This window comes from Ictidomys tridecemlineatus, chromosome X, assembly GCF_052094955.1.
Source record: "Ictidomys tridecemlineatus isolate mIctTri1 chromosome X, mIctTri1.hap1, whole genome shotgun sequence".
Classification (NCBI taxonomy): Eukaryota; Metazoa; Chordata; class Mammalia; order Rodentia; family Sciuridae; genus Ictidomys; species Ictidomys tridecemlineatus.
In genome coordinates, this window is record NC_135493.1 from 33,900,157 (window position 1) to 33,914,323 (window position 14,167).

The 14,167-nt window shown below is 36.4% G+C and overlaps 1 protein-coding gene across 1 annotated transcript in view; it reads left to right on the plus strand.

The window, feature by feature from the left end:
* The first annotated feature begins 12,214 nt into the window (after positions 1–12,214).
* Lrch2 (leucine rich repeats and calponin homology domain containing 2) overlaps positions 12,215–14,167 on the plus strand; it is a 133,686-nt gene continuing 131,733 nt past the window's right edge. Inside the window, exon 1 of the mRNA XM_078034341.1 lies at positions 12,215–12,441. The gene's annotated coding sequence lies outside the window, so the exon portion shown is untranslated. The remainder of the gene's footprint in view (positions 12,442–14,167) is intronic.

A 14,167-nucleotide genomic window follows, 5' to 3' on the forward strand; every position in this document is an offset into this window, starting at 1 on the left:
ACAACTAAAAAATAAATATTAGAAAAGAAGCAAACTTTTAGTAAAATATTTTAATCTTCCTCCAAATGGAGACGTTGTGAATATTATTAATAGCATTACAAAATAATACAATTATATACTACGAAGTGAAGTTTAAGAAATCATGTTTCTTAATTTTTATACGTTTATATAATTCAAGTCCAAAAATCCACAATTTTTTTTCCTGGCTTAAATTTACTTTGGTTTTCTAAGTCATTTTTTTTTTTTCAAATTTTTCTCTTTTGTTCTGTAACAAGTAGGCCCAACTTAAAAATAGAAATAACAACTCTAATGTGGTACAGAATTTTTCAGTGGAAAAAAAGCCCTTAGGATTGTCTAATCCATCCCTGTCATTTTAGGAACAACAACAACAACAACAACAACAAAACCCAGCTCTGACATGAAAGCAAATCCTTTCTCACCAAAGGTCATCTAGATCTTGGTAGAGAGATCAGGAGGGACACCTGAGACAGTTGCGGTCAGAGCACCTGTTAGGTAGTAGCTAGTAATGAACAACAGTGAATGTATGGCAAGATCACAGGTTTACTTTAAACTTGTGAGTGTTGTGGTAGCAAGTAGCTATCTACCTTAAGTTACTCTTAAAGTTTTCTTTTAAGTTACTGCCAAAGCAGATGAGTAAACAGTTTGTTGCAGATAACCTTTGTAGAACAACATCAATACAAAAACCTTGAGATTAAAAAGACAAAAGTAAAAGAGATAATGGGGGAGGAGAGAATGCCTCAAGAGAGAAGGATTTATGGGACTAACCTGACAGGACTCTGTTTAATGTCAATCTTTTCTTCCTGGACCCATAAAGGTCAAAATAAAACTAGGAGTTATGATGCCGAGTGTCTCTCATTAGCTCAGAAGGGGATATTCTTTAGTGGCACAGACACACTAAGATAACTTCTGCCCAGCTATTGACCCCAGTGCCTACATTAACATGGGATTGACTTGTAGATGAAGCCCCCCTGAATAGGATGGCCACCATGACAGTCCTGGAGAGGAGCAACTAAGGTCAAAAACTTCACCGCCTGATGTGAAGGAGGAGTTGAACACCTGATTAGCAAAGAATATAGAAGAATGCTGCAGTCTGGCTGGGCACAATTCAGGAGCCACTTGTCAAAAGAAACGAACTTTATTTTTAGAACCACACACGGCACCACACAGCTCTTCAGGAATTCCCTCAGAGCCCAACTGCCACCATGGGCTTCCCACAAGCCTCTCAACCTCCCCCACTCCTCCTGCTCTTGAGGCCGATTGGCTGGGTCGTGTGGGCGGAGCCAAAAAAGTCCCCCAATGAGCAGCTCCGTGGTCTGAAAGGGCGGGGAAACAGCCCATTGAGCATCACCGCAGAGGAGCCAATCAGTTGGCAGCTAGAAGTTTGCTGGGGCTGTTGGGATCCAATCATCAACTGGCAGCTGGAAGTTTGCTGGCAGCTGGAAGTTTGCTGGGGCCCCTTCGGCTGTGGCTCTCAACAGAAGTGGACCCCAGTTCTCCTGGTAAACATCAAATAGTAATAAATTTGGAGACAGCCTTATCTCCTTTGTCATTCTCTGCTTGGAGATGGTCCACTCTCATGAGAGTGCTCTCTGCTTGAGCCTCACTTTGCTTTTACCTTATCTTTACTTCACTTTCACTCTACTCTCACTTATAATAAAATTCTCTTGCATGGCTTTTAGTGTCTGACTTTAAATTTTCTTTTGTGGGAACACAAGAACTGGGGTTTGGTGTTTCATCTGCCTGCTTTTCTGTGACAAATCCATTAGGGTAAAGGAAGGTCATTGTCTACAAGTTCTTCTTGGTGCTGGGGATCAAACCCAGGGTCTTGTGCGTGCGAGGCAAGCACTTTACTAACTGAGCTACCTACCCATGCCTTTGTCTGCAAGTTCTTGAAGGGACTTTACTTTGTGCATTTTCTGTTTGGTTTTAAAAAATAATTTTCACTGTTTTTTCTTTCCTTGAAAGGAGTACGCTCATGGTAGGACATTTCAAAAAGATGTAGGCATGAAAAGAAGAGATACAAATCATGTATAATCCAAGAAATGCATAAGAATGATAAACACCTAAGTTATAATACTGTTCACTCCTAAGGGGAAAGGAAAGGGTGTAATGACAAAGGGATTCACAGGGACTTTTTATTGTATTGGTAACATTTCATTTCTTGGGCTAAGTATTGGGTACTTCAATATTCCTTATGCTTTTTATTTAACAGTTTGTATGTCTAAGTTAATATAGAATACATGTTTTAGCATAAGGGAAAAATGAAAACAAAAACCAAAGAAACAGCTCCAGAGAAGGAAAGAAGGTAGCTATTTGCGCCACAACACCCAGTTAAGAATTGATAGAGGAGGACTCAACACTGGTTTACTAGTCTCATTATATTAACCTTGGGAAAGAAAGGTGGTGCTGAGGTATTTTAGCTTTTTGGGGGGCCGGGGATGAGGGATTGAATCCAGGAGCGCTCAATCCCTGAGCCACATCCCCTAGGTCTTTTTATTTTTCATTTTGAGACAGGTATTCTGGCTAACTTGTTTAGGACCTCACTAAGTTGCTGAGGCTGGCTTTGAGCTTGCAATCTTCCTGCCTCAGCCTCCTGAGCTGCTGGGATTACAGATGTGTACCATTGTTCCTGGCTGTGGGAGACCAAACTTGCGTGACTGAGTTAACTCTCCTGCTGGGCGATGTGGCGTCAGGCACTCATGGTGCTTGACTGCCCCACTCTTCTAGAATTTAAGTGACTGTCTTTGTGCCTGGGTGTGGCTTCCTACATTCCCAAGGGTGGAGCTACACTCACCTGTTCCTTTGTAATATAACCCCTTGCCCTGTTTAGGACAGCATGTTCCATGGAAGTGCCTTGTGTGTGTCCCCTTCTCTTACTGTGCCCTTGGGTGTGGCCTACCCAGGTGTCAGTCAACCTGCTGACAGTGGACATCATGAAGATACTCAGCCCCCCGAAACCTGACCCCTTGCCTCATTTGAATAGCTTCTCCTCAATAAAAGGGGTCAGGGGTCAGTGCGTGCTCGGTCTCTTCCTGAGGACCCTTAAGGTCAGAGGAGCCGTCACAGTGACCCCAAAGAAAAAGGTATTTGTGTCTCTTGTGTGGTTATTTTGCGCAGCCCAGTCAGCCCAGTTCACCTGGAGTGACCCCTGAGCCTTTTAGTTGAAAAAGCGAAACAGAGACCTGGCATCTGACTTTTTTTTTTTTTTTTTTTTTTTTTTTAGTTATACATGACAGTAGAATGTGTTTTGTTTGGCAGAATACACATACATAAAGTATAACTTATTCTCTTAGTTTCCCACTCTTGTGGTTGCACATGATGTGAAGTTATCCTTGTTGTCTATACAAATACAAGGCTAAAAAAGTTATGACCAATTAATTCTATTGTTTTTCCTATTCCCCTCCTCACTTTCCCTTCATTACCCTTTGTCCAGTTCAGTCTATTTCTATTATTCCCTTCCTCATCCTCCCTTGTTTTGGGTTAGCATCCCCAAATCAGAGAGAACATTAGTCCTTTGCTGTTTTGGAATTGGTTTATTTCACTTAGCATAATATTCTCCAGTTCCAGGGCTGGGATTGTGGCTAAGAGGGAGAGCACTCGACTCACATGTGTAAGGCACTGGGTTTAATCCTCAGCACCACATAAGGATTAAAAAAATAAAGATATTGTGTCCACCCATGACTAAAGAAATAATTTTAAAATTTTTTTAAAAAAATATTATCCAGTTCCATCCATTTACCTGCAAATGCCATTTCATTCTTCTTTATGACTGAGTAGTATTCCATTATGTGTGTATGTGTGTGTGTAAATATATATATACATATATATATATATATATAATATATAAATAAATACATATCAAATATATTTATAAAATGTGATATATATCAAATATATATAAATATATATAATATAAATAATATATATAAAATGTGATATATATATGTATATATATCACATTTTCTTTATGCATTCATCTTTTGTAGGACATCTAGCTTGTTTCCATAGCTTGCCTATTGTGAGTTGAGCCATTATAAACATGGATGTGGCTGCATCACTGTAGTATGCTGCTTTTAATTCCTTTGGGTATAGACCAAGAAGTGAGATAACTAGTTCAAATGGTGGCTCTATTCCAGGTATTCTAAGGAATTTCCGTACTGCTTTCCAGAGTGGTTGCTGTCTCACCAACAATGTATAAGAATACCTTTCTTCCCACATCCTCGCCAACATTTACTGTTACTTGTGTTCTCTATAACTGCCATTCTTACTACAGTGAGATGGAATCTCGGTGTAGTTTTAATTTGCATTTATCTAATTGCTAGAGATGTTGAACATTTTTTCATATATTTTTTGACCATTTGTATTTTTTCTTCTGAGAAGTGTCTGTTCAGTTCCTTTGCCCATCTATTGATTGGGGTTTTTATTTTTCTGGTGTTAAGTTTTTTGAGTTCTTTGTATATCTTGAAAATTAATGCCTTATCTGAGTACTGCTGGTGAAGATTTTCCTCCATTCTGTAGGATGTCTGCTCATGTTCTTGATTGTTTCCTTTGCTGTGAAGAAGCTTTTTAGTTTGATACCATCCTATTCATTAATTCTTGTGTGTGTGTGTGTGTGTGTGTGTGTGTGTGTGTGTGTTTGGTGCGGGGGATTGAGCCTAGGGCCTTATGCACGCGAGGCAAGCACTCTACTAAGTGTGGTATATACCTAACTCCCATTTATTGATTCTTGATTTTACTTATTGCACTTTAGGAGTCTTGTTGAGGAATTCAGTTTCCAAGCTAACATGTTGGAGAATTGGGCCTACTTTTTTTCCTAGTAAGTGCATGGTTTCTGATCTAATGCCTTGGTCTTTGGTACATTTAGAGTTGAGTTTCATACAGGGTGAGATATAGGGGTTCAATTTCATTCTATTACATAAGGATTTCCAGTTTTCCCAGCACCATTTGTTGAGTAGGCTATCTTTTCTCCGATGTATGTTTCTGGTGCCTTTGTCTAGTATGAGATAACTGTATTTATGTGGATGTGTCTCTTTGTCTTCTATTCTCTCCCATCGGTCTTCATGTCTGTTTTGGTGCCAATACCATGCTGTTTTTGTTACTATCACTTTGTAGTATAAAGTCTGGTATTGTGAGGCCTCCTTTATTGCTTTTCATGCTCAGGATTGCTTTGGCTATTGTGGGTGCCTTATGTATCCAAATGAATTTCATGATTGCTTTTTCTGTTTCTATGAAGAAAGTCATAGGTATCTTTACAGGAATTGCATTAAGTCTGTACAATGCTTTTGATAGGATGACCATTTTGATAATATTGATTCTTCCTATCCAGGAACATAGGAGATCTTTCCATTTTCTAAGGTCTTCTTCAATTTCTTTCTTTAGTATTCTGTAGTTTTCATTATAGAGTCTTTCACCTCTTTTGTTAGGTTGCTTTCAAAATATTTTTTTTGAGGCTATTGTAAAGGAGATAGTTTTCCTGATTTTTCTTTCAGCTGATATATCTCTGGTGTATTGAAATGCAATTGATTTATTGGTATTGACTTTAAAGCCTGCTACTTTGCTGAATTCGTTTATGAGTTCTAGGAACTTTCTAGTAGAGTTTTTGGGTCCTTCTAAATATAGATTCATGTTGTTGGCAAATAGGGATAGTTTGAGCTCTTCTTTTCCTATTCATATCCCTTTAATTTCTTTCTTTTGTCTGATTGGTTTGGGGAGGGTTTTGAGGACTATGTTGTATAGGAGTGGTGAAAGGGCATGTCCGGCTATTTTAACTTCTTAGCTGTTAAAACATAGCTAAAGCATCTTAAAATTTAGAAAACTTAGCTAAGAAGATTGACTTTAGGGTGAGAATTTTGCTGCCATTTTGAATTACCTACCCTTGAATAAATGGGAGGTGACAATAAACACATTAGAAGCGGGGAATTGAGCAAGTAATCATCTATGCTTGCTCCTTTTCTTATCCATTGTATTTAATTATGGATATCAAAATATGCATTTTTATATTTATTAAATCAATCCACAAACCTTCACAGAGTCATGGCAAGGCTTTCATGAGCAACATGCTTCAAGTGCTGTCTATTAATAGCTATTGTCTTTGCTTCTTTTTTCTTTCCACTACATTGGACACAGTGCCTCTGCTCCTTCATCCTCCCACTCCCGGCCTTTCTTTTTTTCTTTTTCCCCCTTATTAGGGTTGCCAGGTTCATGGGTTCCATTATATAAGCTCACATAGAAAGAACAGACATAATTGAGGTCCTTCCTAAAGATTAGAGCCCAGAAAAATATGCATGTCTTCCCCCCCTTCTTTCTCTCTTTTCCCCCCCCTCATCTTTCTCATGAATAGAAACAGTTTGTGACAGGTCCCCGTGTGCTCATACCCTCTGGTACACAGCTGGCGAATTGCTTAGCCCTCGGCATGTAGTCTGACCTGCACCACCACCCAGAACTGAAGCCCAGCATATAGCTTCTGTCATAGCTGTGTGCAGAAACTCCCACAACCAAGTATTGAGAGGGAGAAAAATGATAAAAATGCTTGAGTATGAAATATGCTAATTCTTTTCTATATACTCACTTTCTTTCTGTATGGAAAAGGTTACAGTACAATTATCCACTTAACTACAACTTCTGATTAATTAATCAGAGTATTTTGTTGTCCTCTACTTGGAAGAGAAAGTGAAATATCACAATTAACTTGTTTTGGGAGACATAGATTTTTTTTTTCTATTTGTTGACAACCCAAGCCAAAAACAAACAAACAAACAAACATGTTCTTTTTTTAAAAAAAAAATTAGTTATAGTTGGATACAATACCTTTATTTTACTTATTTATTTTTATGTGGTGCTGAGGATCGAACCCAGGGCCTCACACATGCTAGGCGAGTGCCTTGCCACTGAGCCACAACCCCAGCCCTGAACATGTTCTTTCACCTCTATGTAGATTGCTGGAGACTGATATTTTTCAACATGATAATCCAAAAATGTATCACATGTTTAACCATCAAAAAAGATTTTAAAAAGCTTAAATTTTTGTGCGCATATTCAACCAAGAAAAGCAATATATGTCTTTTTTGTTGTTGTTGTTGTTACTGGGAATTGAACTCAGGGGCACTTGATCACTGAGCCACATCCTTAGCCCTATTATTTTGTATTTTATTTAGAGACAAGGTCTCACTGAGTTGCTTAGCACCTCACTTTTGCTGAGGCTGGCTTTGAAATCAGGATTCTCCTGTCTCAGCTTCTGGAGCCACTGGGATTACAGGTGTGCATCACCATGCCCGGATTTATTTTTTATTTTTTATTTTTATTTTTTTAATACTGCAGCTCAAACCCAAAGATGTTCTGCCTCTGAGCTACATCCCCAGCCCTTTCTGTCTTATTTTTGAGGCAGGGTCTTACTAAATTGTCAAGGCTGGCCTTGAATTTGTGATCCTCCTGCCTCAGTCTCCCAAGTTGTTCGGGTTACAGGTGTGCAGCACCATGCCCAGCATGAAAGACAATATTTTTTAGAATATTTTTAATTATTTATTTTTTGGCAGTGCTGGGATGAGACCCAGGACCTTGCTCAGGCTAAACAAGTACTCTACCTCTGAGCTACACCCCCTAGAATATTTTTATTTTACAAAAATTTTAGCAAAAGTAAATTTAGCTCAGCCTACACTTAATCAGTGAATCTATTCAGTCAAGACATCTTATTCCCTAAGCATTTTGCCCAGGTTTTGTTACATATCACCTATCCCTAAAGCCCCATCACAGATTTGGTATTTAAACAATTTTATTCCAAGTAAATTCAAAGAAGCATATGTTTTTAAAATACGATTTTTTTCAGTTTCATTATATTTTTCCCTTGTGATATCAAATATCCTATGTTTATTGGGTAAAAAAAATACATTCAATAAGAGAGCTATACCCCTCATTAATGTGATCATTTCATTTTCTGGGTTGAATCCTATCTTTCTTTTCTTCATTCAGATATTCAAAAATTATCTATTTTCACAAGCTCAGTGAAGCATTACCAGCTGTATAGTTAAGCATATATATTCAGCAACTCTGAGATTTTTCTGAAGAATATATGAGCTCAATGTTAAGAACCTTCTACAAAAGAATAGGAGGGAACATTTTGTGGTTTCTCTGCTATTATACAAAGTACTACATAATAATAATAACAATTATCTTCTTTCTTTCATTAAGCATCCCACTGAAAATCCATTCATTCTCAAGTGCTTTTGTTAAGTAACATTCACCATTTGTTCTGATTTTTAATACAAAAAGGGTTTGCCATAATTGCAGCCTTACTTATTGAATTGAGATTTTAAAATAGATTCAGCATCTGCTGATGTTCATATTTCAGAATACAGAAATAAGTAAAAATAAATGAACTAAAACACCTTTGAAAAATAGCAAATAAATGTCTTTGCCTTTAGATTTTTAATTTGGTTTGCACTTCTCGAGTTTATTTTTTGGTTTTAATAAGAGTGAATGCTTGTTTTTCAGATGTTTTTTATTGCTTTATTTTTGTGACTAAATAATTTTGCAGCAGCATGTGTAATGTTATTTGGACATGTACTTTAGTGTTGACACTACCCAGCTAGTAAATGAGCATACTAACCCTGGGATATAGCAAACTGTTACTAATTCCCTTCACCTGGCAAGACTTCCTGGAGGCTTCCCTTTCCCCTGAAAAACTGGTGAATTGTTTATAGCTGCCTTAGTTGTGTTAGGGCAGGAGATGGGGAATATATTTAACTCTACAAGAGTTTGACTCCTCTTTGTGAACCTTGTTTCAATTTGAAATAGATATTACTGTAAGTGTTGATTTAAACATTTTGTATTCAAATGAAAAGCCTCCACCCTGTATACAACTACATGATCACTATGTGTATATCTGGTTTTTGCAGTGAAAATTAAAAAGGATTAGTCAGAGTTAGAACTGCACACTAGGAACTGGAATTGGGCTGTCAGCCCTCACTTCTGCTCCTTGATCTGGAGGCAATAGAGAGCAGGTTCTCTGGGTGTGGACACTTAAGGATGAGAAAAAAGCACTGGCCCAAATTCTTCTGGAAGGTACAGTTGCAAAGATACAATTACACATTTTATTTAATTTGTTATTAGCATAGGAAGGTAAACTAGAGGATTCCTTAGTTCTCCATAAATAGAAGCACACTGGATTATCATTGGAAGAAATATATATACTCAGTACACTGTAGTTTGTGGTTATTAAACGTTCCATATAGACAACGTCTAATAGCAGTCAGGTTGCTATGTCTGGTATTGTTGGAAACTTTTGGATCATTTTCAGGGGTATGTTTAAGAATAATGTCTAGTGTTTCAGCTCAGTAGCAGAGCACATGCTTAGTGAGACCCTGGATTTGAAATGAGAGAGAAAGTGAGAGGGTGGGGGAAGAAGAAGGGAGGGAGGGAGGGGGAGAGAAAGAGAGAGAGAGAGAGAATGAATGAATAATACCTTTAGTGGTAGAGGAAGGGGAAAGAAAAAAAGAACCCAGAGATTATTATGCTCATATTAACATGTAGTGAAATGTTTAGTGTGTATATATGTATGTATTTATAAAACACATAGAAAAGGAGTGCTCTCTAATGGAAGAAGCATCAACCTGTGTGCTTTATTCATTCAGTCAACCACCAGATAGTGTAGATCAAGTGATTAAAGAACTCTAAAGAACTCAAAAATCCCTGTTGTGAGGCTGGGGTGCTAGCTCAGTGGTAGAGTGCTTTCCTAGCATGTGTAAGACACTGAGTTCGATTCTCAGCACCTCATATAAATAAGTAAAATAAAGGTTTATTGACAACTAAAAAATATTTTCAAAAAAATCTCTGTTGTTCATGGAACTTACATTCCAGAAAGGGGAAGCGGACCATAAACAAGATAAATAAAATAAATAGTATATTAGATAATAAATTAAGGATGATAATAAGTTGTGTGTGGGCGAGGTTTTAATATTGAATAAACTGGTCAGGAAAGACCCTGATGAGTGACTTGTGCTTTACATAAGATGGCACAGAAAAAGCCTAGCTGGCTGCTTAGGCTATACCTTATAAGGTATCTACATGTTGTGGAGAGAGAGGCACAATACAGTCTACTTACCAGAGACAGGAGGCAAGCTATACCACTCCTCAGTATTTATCCTAAAGAACTAAAGTCATCATACTACAGTGATACCTGCATACCCGGTTTATAGCAGCACAATTCACAATAGCTGAACTAAGGAAACAGCCTAGATGTCCATCAATAGATGAATGGATAAAGACAATATGGCACATATACACAACAGAGTTTTATTAAACCATAAAGAAAAATGAAATTATGACATTTGCAGGAAAAGGATGGAACTAGAGACCATTATATTAAGTGAAATAAGCTAAACTCAGAAGGTCAAGAGTTTTCTCTCATATGTGGAAGCTAGAGAGGAAAAAGAAAAACAAAGGTGTGGGTGGGGGCGTCTCATGAAAAGCAAAAGGAGGTCAGTAGAGGAAAGGAAACTGGGGTGAGAGGAGGGCAGGGAGGGGAGAGTGCTGTGAAGTGATATTGGTCAAATTATTATATTGTGTGCATGTAGCAACAAATCCCCCATTTTGTACAACTGTAATGCACCAATAAAAACATTTTAGGAAAAGAAAAAGATACTTGGGAGGCAATGTTCATAATGAAAAACATTACTGCCAGATAAAAATCTCCTTTAGTATAGAGATAGACAAAGAACTGAATTATCTTAATGGGTAGTGTAATGCAACTATAATAATCAGTTATATTCATTGCCTCTATAGGGTTAGATCTGCCAAGAATGGAATCCTCTCTTACATGGCACTGGAGAAATAAACAAATTGTTATACTCTGAGTCCCTTACTTTAATGTATCTCTTTGTCAGTCATCAAAACTTTTTTTTCCCATTGCAATTCTTTCTCATGATAGACGTTGGTTATAGCTATATTTAAAATTTAAAGCCAACACCCTCTTTCCAAGGAGATGCTTCAAACAAAATGCACAGAAATTACTTCTTACATGGACTATTTCCCTAAAAATGTTTGCCCAGGTGGTAAATTTTACCCATTTGGTTTTGATTCTTCTAATTTTCCAGTTTAGACCGTAACATTTCCTGACTTCATTTTTAAAAACTCTGAGGATGTATTGTATTTTGAGCATGTGGTTCTGTTGATTGAGTACAATTCACATGAAGACATCCATTCTTTAAAATGTATACAAAAATGCAATTTAAACCACTAAAGGATTAAGACTTTCATATTCTTGATTTTAGCTAAATGCATCCTGAGTTTCTGCCAGGTCTCACCCACACTAAGGTATGTTCAAAAGCTGTTCCTCTGGGATTAGTCACATCTCACTGACTTTGCTCACTGATTAACAGGAGAGTAAAGGTCAATTGCTTTCAAGCAAGGAAAGAGGTATTTCCATGCATTTAACCAATTTCTCAAATTGTAATATGAAACCTGCCAAGCAAGGATTATAAGCAGGAACCAGGACAGATTTTTTTAGTTTTGACGTACTAAATTAAATCTTTTCTTACCTTGATTTAGTTATCTTCTTAATGCTGAAAGGATAATCAAAAAATGTTTCAAGGTTTCAAGTCAAAAATTTAACCACATTACATCCCTTTAAAATAAAGGACAAAACCTCAAGCTGGTTGTTTGAGGACATCGGTACTTCTTTCCCTTTTTTCTTTCTTTACATTTTTTTGTGATTACAACATCATATATACTCATATTTTGTGAGATCATTTTAGATTTCCAAATGCTTTCATGTGTTTTCCTCCTCTGTGCTATAACCTCTAGCTATACTTTGTAATATCTGAAAAATTATATCACTGTGGATCACAAAAATTTGGTTAGTTTTTATATATAAATTCCTCTGATAATATGTTACTAAAAGCATAGAATGATTTAAACTTGTTCTGAAGTTTAGAAACTGAACATTATCTAAGCATTGTGGCTGGCCCACCATTATATTTTAATGTGTAAGCCTTTTAATGATGAATCTCCAAACCACTCTATGGGAGTTACCATGGACACTAAGAGGCACTCCACTGCCAAATCAGATGGATAGAAAAACATAGTTCTTTTAATATATTTCAGGTATCTGCAGACTTCCAGAACTGGTTCTGTCACAAATAAATGGGACTTAGCCCTAATTTGTCAGAGCTTTTCTGACAGCATTTCAGCTACACATTCTTGTTTCATTCTCTTCTGCACTCTGCCTCAGTCTGTTTTTCATCTCTGTGAAAGACCTTACAGTGCAGATCACCGTGATCATTTCCTAAAGGTTAGCCGTGACAACCAGGCCTGTATTGGACTGATGGGACTGGCAGATAAGAAGAGATTTGCTTAGTGTCTCTTCCTCAACAAGACCCATTAATCCTTGGGAAGAAAGACTTATTTCTGCTTCTACTCTTTCACTTGGTAAGTATAATCCTGCATGTGTTCTTCTTATATTTTATGGTTGTTGCTAAACATACTCTCAAATAATGAATTTTAAATCAATTTATGTTCCTGTGAGGATCTTCTTTGATAGGGATTCATTATGCAACAGAGTTGATAGACTTAGGAAATCTATTCTTCTATGAAGAGGTCTGATATATTGGGGAATATAATTATGCTATTGTTTTACCGTAACATATATTTTGTCTTCTCGAATTGTTTTAATTAAAGGTTATGGAATGAATTTAGTTCTAAGCAGAGGGCAAAATTAGGATTTGCTCTTTACCGATCATATGGTAGATATTTTCATGTTAAAAAATATTTCTCAAGTTTTTAAATAAATTTATATATCTGTATTACAATTTTGCATATGTAATAGAATTTTAGGGTTGATCTATGACATTGACTAACCAAAGTACAGTAAAAAAATTATCTCTTTTTCTCATTCTAGTCATTTAATTATCTTCACCCTTAAACAAAATAAAAAATTAATCAATATTAGGCCTACACAAATTTAAGTCCCCTTTCCATGAACTGTTCTTTTTAGAGAGTAAACCATTAAATTAGACGTAATTCAGAAAAGTGTTGTATAATATTATTCATTCTCTTTTCACATTAATTACCTTTATTTATACTACTGGTTCAGAATTTCACCTATATTGGCAAGACCGTTATTTGTTTTCATCCCCACAGCAAATACCCAACAGATATATTAGGAAAATAGGGAGACAGCTGGTAAACACACTCATTTCTCTGCCTCAGGGCTTACAAAGCAATTTGCCAAATCCATCTTTCTCTAGTTCATTTCACCTCATCATAATTTCCGAATTTTGTGTTTTTGCTTTCTAAGAATTGCAGCATATCTAATGTATAAAAGAACGTGAAGCTAAACTTGTTCTTCATCATTTTGACATTAGTCAACAGGGTTTTCTTCTACTAAGTTCTGTAGCGTGTTTTCTTATTATTTTTAATCGTTGAATTAAAAATTATAATTAACAAATAAAATTGTATACATTTATGGTGTATACCATGATGTTTTGATAAATGTATACATTTTGAAACATATAAATCAAGCTCATTAATATGTCCATTTCCTCACATACTTATCTTTTTTTGTGGTGAGAACACTTAAACCTCACTAAAATATTTTCTTTTTGATTGGCTCATCTTCCTTTTATTTTTAATTACATCTTACAACACCATATACAAAGACTGTTGATATGAAGGTTGTAAATAATATATTATCTAATATGCTGAGTTATACATTTTTGGTATGAAATTTCAATATAATTTTAGAATTTTTTTAAAATGGTTCTTCTATTATTCTTCTTGGTTTAGAGGAATTCAGAGTCACAGGTATAGAAACACTAGAAATGTTGAAACAATTACCAAGGTGTTAAGGCAACTGGCAATTTCATTATGCAAAGGAGGAAAAAAACAGGATTAGTGGTTCTATCCAGGAGTAGAAAGTACATTTGAGTTGGGAGATAAGGTGATACTGTAGAACCAAGAGCACAAAGCATCAGGATATAAAGACAGTGACTATTTGTGGACCCTCTCTCCTCTCTATGTTCTAGGCACAATATTCAGGCACTAAGCAGGTAGGATTCCAAAACATTGCTGCTGAAAGTCAGAACAAGAAACAAGAAATGATCAGAAAATTTAGCAGTCAAAAGTAACCATAAGTGATTTGTGTGTGTGTGTGTGT